This window comes from Pinus tabuliformis, chromosome 2_2, assembly GCF_031772625.1.
Source record: "Pinus tabuliformis cultivar Carrire ecotype Pingquan chromosome 2_2, CPIR1, whole genome shotgun sequence".
Classification (NCBI taxonomy): Eukaryota; Viridiplantae; Streptophyta; class Pinopsida; order Pinales; family Pinaceae; genus Pinus; species Pinus tabuliformis.
The window spans coordinates 1228539286-1228546176 of record NC_142300.1 but is presented as its reverse complement, the minus strand read 5'-3'; the positions used below and the strand labels follow the sequence as shown (position 1 = coordinate 1228546176).

At 38.9% G+C, this 6891-nt stretch overlaps 1 pseudogene; it reads left to right on the top strand.

Moving 5' to 3' along the window:
- The first annotated feature begins 4380 nt into the window (after positions 1-4380).
- On the top strand, positions 4381-4499 carry LOC149197923 (5S ribosomal RNA; annotated as a pseudogene).
- The last annotated feature ends 2392 nt before the right edge of the window (positions 4500-6891 follow it).

Genomic DNA, 6891 nt, shown 5'->3' with positions numbered 1-6891 from the left:
AAACTTATTGAGCAGAAAAGGAATGGTAAAGGGATTACCATTGATAGAGAAACCGGACAGCATATGTGAAGGCTGCATTTTGGGAAAACAACACAGAGAAAGTTTTCCATCAGGGAAGAGCATAAGGGCAAAGACACCCTTAGAGATTATCCACTCAGATTTGTGTGGACCAATGCAAGCTCCATCATTAGCTGGCAGCCTATATTTCTTGACATTCATTGATGATTTTACAAGAAAGACTTGGATATATTTCCTCAAGAACAAAAGTGAAGTCTTTGAGAAATTCCAAAATTTCAAAGCACTTGTGGAGAACCAAAGCGGGTTGCACATAAAAGTATTGAGAACTGATAGAGGAGGTGAGTATATCTCAAATGAATTCCTAAAGTTTTGTAGAGAAAATGGAATTCATAAACAGTTCACAACTCGGTACACCCCACAGCAAAACGGAGTTGCTGAAAGGAAGAACAGAACCATCATGGATATGGCGAGGAGCATGCTGAAGGCAAAGCATTTGCCGAATGAGTATTGGGCTGAAGCTGTACATTGTGCAGTTTATATTTTGAACAGGTGTCCTACAAAGGCAGTCATGAACAAAGTGCCAGAAGAGGCATGGAGTGGGAGAAAGCAAGGAGTCACCCACATGAGAGTTTTTTGGGTGTGTGGCCTATGCACACATACCAGATCAGCTAAGGAGGAAGTTGGACAACAAAGGGGAGAAATGCATCTTCATTGGATACAGTGAGGAATCCAAAGCCTACAGGTTGTATATTCCATCTAGCAAGAAGTTTTTTGTGAGCAGAGATGTTCAATTCATTGAAGAGGAAGCTTGGGATGGAAGCATAGAGAAAACAGTGAATGTTAAAAACTGTTTGTCTCATGATGAAGATGAAGAGGAGGTGGCTGAAATGCATCCCCAAACAGCAGCGCCAACACAAGGACAGCAAGGTACACCATTGAGGATCAATGAGAGTGCTTCTCCAAGCACACCACAAGGAGGAAATTCAAGTGCATCTTCAAGCACTTGCACACCAAGTGAACGAGGTAAGAAGTTTAGAAATCTAAGTGAAATTTATGACGAAGGAATGAATTCCTTATTTGCCTTGTATTGTCATGTTGATGATCCTATTCATTTTGAAGAAGCTATTAAAGATAAGAAATGGATAGAAGCTATGGATGAGGAGATGAATGCCATAGAGAGAAACAAAACATGGGATTTGGTTGAGTTACCAAAAGGCAAAGAAGTCATTGGTGTGAAATGGGTCTACAAGACCAAGAGCAATGCTGAAGGCAAGATTGAAAGGCACAAGGCAAGGCTGGTTGTCAAAGGCTACAAGCAGCAGTATGGAAGAGATTATGAGGAGACTTTCGCGCCGGTTGCAAGAATGGAAACAGTGAGAGCAGTGCTGTCCATAGCAGCACAAAACAAATGGAAAGTCTACCAAATGGATGTGAAATCAGCATTCCTAAATGGAGTGTTAAAGGAAGAGGTCTATGTGGAACAGCCTCTCGGATATGAGAAGAAAGGTGAAGAGCACAAAGTGTGCAAATTGAAGAAAGCTCTTTATGGGCTGAAGCAAGCGCCAAGAGCATGGTACAGCAGGATAGATTCATATCTATTGGATAATGAATTTGACAAATGTGAAGGAGAACCCACAGTCTACATCAAAGAAAAGGATGGTAAGATTTTGATTGTGGTCTTATATGTTGATGATGTTATTTTCACAGGTAATGATGATCAGCTCATTAAGAATTTTAAATCAGTCATGAAAGATGAATTTGAAATGACTGACATGGGTTTGTTGAGATACTTCTTAGGCATAGAAGTAGATCAAAATGAAAAAGGAATTTTTATATCTCAAGCAAGATATGTAAATCAAGTTTTGAGCAGATTTAAGATGGAAGAATGCAAGGCAGCAATCACTCCCACAGTGATGGGATTAAAGCTCAGCAGAGAGGACAACAGCAAGGATTTTGATCCTAGTTTGTACAAGAGTATTGTAGGCAGCCTCATGTACTTAACAGCTACTAGGCCTGATTTAATGTATGCTGTTAGTTTGATTTCCAGATTCATGGAGAGGCCGAAGGAGGCACATTGGCAGGCAGCAAAGAGAATTTTGAGGTATGTGAAAGGTACCAAAATGTTTGGAATTTTATATCATGCCTCAGAACATTCAGATTTGGTTGGGTACACAGATAGCGATTGGGCTGGAAGTGTAGATGATCGGAAGAGCACTTCCGGTTATGTTTTTAATATGGGTTCCGGAGCCATTTCATGGGCTTCTAAGAAGCAGTCCATTGTAGCATTGTCTACAGCAGAGGCTGAATATGTGGCAGCGACAGCAGCAGCTTGTCAGGCAGTGTGGATGAGAAGAATGTTGAGAAGCTTAGGCCAAGAGCAGGCAAAAGCGACAGTGATTTTTTGTGACAATAGCTCAGCTATTGCATTGTCAAAGAATTCAGTGTTTCATAAGAGAACGAAACACATTGATACAAGGTTTCACTACATCAGAGAATTAGTGAACAATGGAGAAATTGTCCTAGAACATTGCAGGACTCAAGAACAGGTAGCAGACATCTTGACAAAGCCACTTGATCAGAAGAGCTTTGAATTTTTGAGAAAGTGTCTGGGTATGACTGAATGCCCAGCTGTTGAAATTAAAGGGGAGTGTTGAAATCTAATTTCAACGCAGACCACCAGAAACCGTGAACCAAGCCAGAAACCGTTCACCGGATTTTCTCGGAGCGATTTGCCGACGAAGGAATAATCCGGGAAGGAGCTCCGATACAATTTGGAGCTGACACGTGGTTCAGCCCTGACGTAACGCAACGTCATTTTCTCGGGCGTTAAAGTTGGGCAGCAAACAGGTTTCCGATATTGTTGACCTCCGTCGGATTTACTCCATCGCTCTCCACCGTTGATGAACTAAAGCTGCATACGAGGTGCATTAAAGGCTTGCGTGGATTAAACTTTTGGTTGACCGCCGTAGGTGAAAGAGTTAATGTTGGTACAAGATTTTGGTGGCCCGTTTTAATATGAGTATGGTGCATTTAAAACATAGGTATGGGCACGTTTTAATAGAAGCCTATGACTTTTACGGCATGTATTAAAAATAAAAAATCGTATGTAATATGTTTTTTTACTGTTGACTTTTATGTATTGCACACGGGAGGTAAAATATATGTGTATTCACAGCAGTGAAAAATGTGGATGGGGCGGTAAAAGGAAAAACACACAGCAGTGTGTAAAAAGACAAGAACCAGGTGATGTAATTTTTGGAGTAACGAAAAACCATGTGTGGTTTTTTTTTGCACAGAAGTGCATAAAGAAAATGTTGCAGTGAATTTTGTAAGTCTGTGTGAATTTTGTTTACAGCAGTAAACTTATGTAAACTTTTATTACAGCAGTAAGTTGTTTTCACTGCAGTGAATGTAAAAAGAGATTTACAGCAGTTAACCCTGTAATTTCTCAGAAATCTTTTATGGTGTTGAAATACTCTGTCTCTCTGTGTTTTTTTTTAAGTCTTCTTCTGCACAAAAGATCCTTGAAGGGTAGAAACAGAGCATTGCCTCTGTGTGTTTGTTTATTTGGTTTTTGGTATTTTCCCCATTAAAAATACCCAACAAATCTGGCTACTGTCTTCATAATTGAAGGTTAATGATAATATCACTGCAGGTGACAGTCACGCAAATCGAATGTAACAATGAGCCTAATATGTTGTATTGATCTGGTATTCAAAACAAAACAGAACAAGAAGGTTGTAAATTGCAATAGGAATGCAACCACAGCATTGTATATATATACGAAGGGCCGAGGGCAGCTCTGGAAAGGAGAGATCATTACTGAGAAAATATTTTTAGCTTGAATAGCGGACCAAATCAACAACCACGGTGAAGTCAAATCTTTGCTACAGAAATTATGATACTTGACCGATTCCTTAACTTCAAATTCATCGATTCACATAATTGTAAGAGTTGGCTATCCGCAGCCAGCGATTTGGGCGACCTTTTGCATTCTTTGATTGCAGAGTTTGTGGAGGATGAGTCAAATGCATGGGCGTGTCCTGCGGTCAAGTCAAAGATTTGAAAGTCAAAAGTTGCCTTTACGCGCCTAGGCAGATGAGGCCGGGTCTGTGAATGAAGATTTAGAATTCGCAAATTTGAATTTTTACAGTATTGTGGATTGTGAACATTTCGCTGCTTTGAATTAAGTCTTTTCAGATACTTTAGTGCCGGGCAACCCGCCCGTGGCTATGTACGGTAGCGTTCAAGTTTGTTTTGACCTTTCATTCATTCCAGAATTCGCACTATTATAATAGCATCTTTTAATTGACCACTCCTTTGTTGCTTTTGCCCCGTTCTGATAATAACTTAACGGTAATCGGGTGCGATCATACCAGCGTTAATGCACCGTATCCCATCAGAACTCCGCAGTTAAGCACGCTTGGGTTAGAGTAGCACTGGGATGGGTGACTTCCCGGGAAGTCCTAGTGTTGCACCCTCCTAGAAAAAATGAAATGGCCGTTGGGGCAATGGTAAACTTCGTTGATGGGAAGCATTGGGTCGGGGGATCAAAACCTGCCCATGCCCAAAATAGGAGCGCATTTATGTACAATGATGTGTGGTTTGATGGTAAAGTCATTTGGGCGATGCCCAGGAAGACCCGAGTTCAAATCTCATTGAGTACATTGACCTGCTGTGGTGGCGGCTAGAGGGGCGGATTCCCCTTTCCCATTGAGTCTGCTCTTGCTAAAATCATAGGAACTTAGTATAACTGATCTGCAGGTGGTTGGTTATGCTATTGGTGTTATAGTGGCAGTGTGAAGGTTTGATCCTGGGTCTCCCCTAGATTAGGCCAGGCAGTTACCGATTCACCATGTGGTATAAAAAAAATAACTTAACGGTAATCACTTGAAGCCTTACACCATAAAAATAATATTAATAATATCTCAGTCCCTGTGAGGCTAATGGTCTCGTTGATCTTCTTGTCAGATATCCCCTCCATATATTTGAATTCAAGGTAATATTTTAGGGTTTTGAGAACCTCAGTTAGCTAAGGCCTGCCGGCAGAGGAAGTGTCGGATTTGAGTGTTGGAAGGCTTGTTGGTAGGGGAGGTGTCGGAATTGAGTGTTAGCAATGAATAACAAGATCCCTCGTCGTTGCTCATCTCGTCCTAGTAAGGAAAAACTTTAAAGGGTTTTCGAGAAGACTTGGGCTTAAGAACGAGATGATTTCATTTTAAATAGTTGTTGGTTAGTTAATGAAAGTTCAAGTAATAGCAGGAAAAAGTTTGAAATTTTCATGTGATATAATGTTTACACTGTGAATATTTATTGAGAAGTGAAGGTTTATTTTACAATTAGCTTATGTTACATGAAATTTTCATGTGAAGGTTTAAAAAAATTCTTTGATGTGAGATAACAAATATTTCACCGCAATATTTTATGGTGTGATTTATTGCAGTATGGAAAATTGAAATGGGAAGGAAAAAAAGTAGGAGGAAGAAATGTGATTATCATACGAAAGGCAATTTGTTGAGATCTATGTCATACATTAGAAGGGGGAGTAATTTAGAAGGAAAAATGTTGTAGGTTTTAACTCTGTACAATTAATTGCTACACAAATATTCCTATAAAACAAAAAAGATGCAGTAGAAACAACCACATAAACACAAATATTTTATCCTCCAAACCCAAGAAAGGGAAAACCAACAAGCGTTTTCAATATATCTTTTCATGTACAATGTTACAATACAACATGTATATATCCAATGACATCCATGAACCATCAATCCACTTACTCTGGATTAGAATACAACCATATAAGTTGACCTATTATCATTAACTACTATAGCTTGAGAGGATGGGACATAAGGTTGTGTAACTCATGGAAAAATGACTAGGCACATGAGGTTATGAAGAAGACTCTAGAAGTTTTGAATTGTAACTCATGTTTAGGCTTCAATGGGTCAGATTTAACCCCTGCTTGGCTATGAGGTTGTGTTCTAACTAAGCCACCAAGAGGAAAATTGGTTCCATTCTATTTGTTTACATTTTGTTGCATAGTGGAACAAAATAACGAAGTGTGTATAGAGAAAGACGATAATTGAGAGCTTTTGTGTTTTGTAGAATCCCATGGTCTGCAAGTTTTAGGTAACTCCATAAAGAGTTCCTTTTCTTTTTTGTTTGCACCATTTCCATTAAAGACATAAGAAAATAATATATTCTCAACTTTTGACTAGGTTTTCTCTCATAAGCGTTTCCTAGAGCATATATTGGTGTTCATTATGTTTTTGAGTGATTGTATTTACCTGCTCTATATTTCTTGCATATTAGATATTGTATTCATAAACAACAAAACAATAATAATAAAAAATCTAGAATCTCAGGGGAGTTAGCCCCTAATAGCATAGGCTTTTGTTTATTTTAATATATTTATTGTGACAAAATATCTAGTGGAATATCCACGACACTTTTTAGATCATATTGGATTTAGAGTAGGTTTCTTTGGGAATTTCGTGGGAAGTTGCATAGAATCGGATCATTTTAAGCAGATCGACATAAAACCCCAACAATGTATAACAAATAAATTTATGATAACCCTTAAGATTTGATAGAGGAAAGGTTTGTGTGGTTGGAAGTGCAAGTCATAGAAATGATCCTCCGCTTGGCATCACTATCTAATAAGCTGAACATGCATGGAAAATACAAAGGTTCAAAATCCAAGGTAATATTGGAGGGAAAATCAATGGATTAGGAGGAAGCACAGAAGGTGTCTAGGAATCTTAAAAGAGAAGTTGAGTACAAGTGTTGTGAAGCGTTCACAATATTTGTTTAAGATGGAAGTGAAAGTGGATTTAAAGCCATATCAAGGTGAGATAGATGATTTTAAAT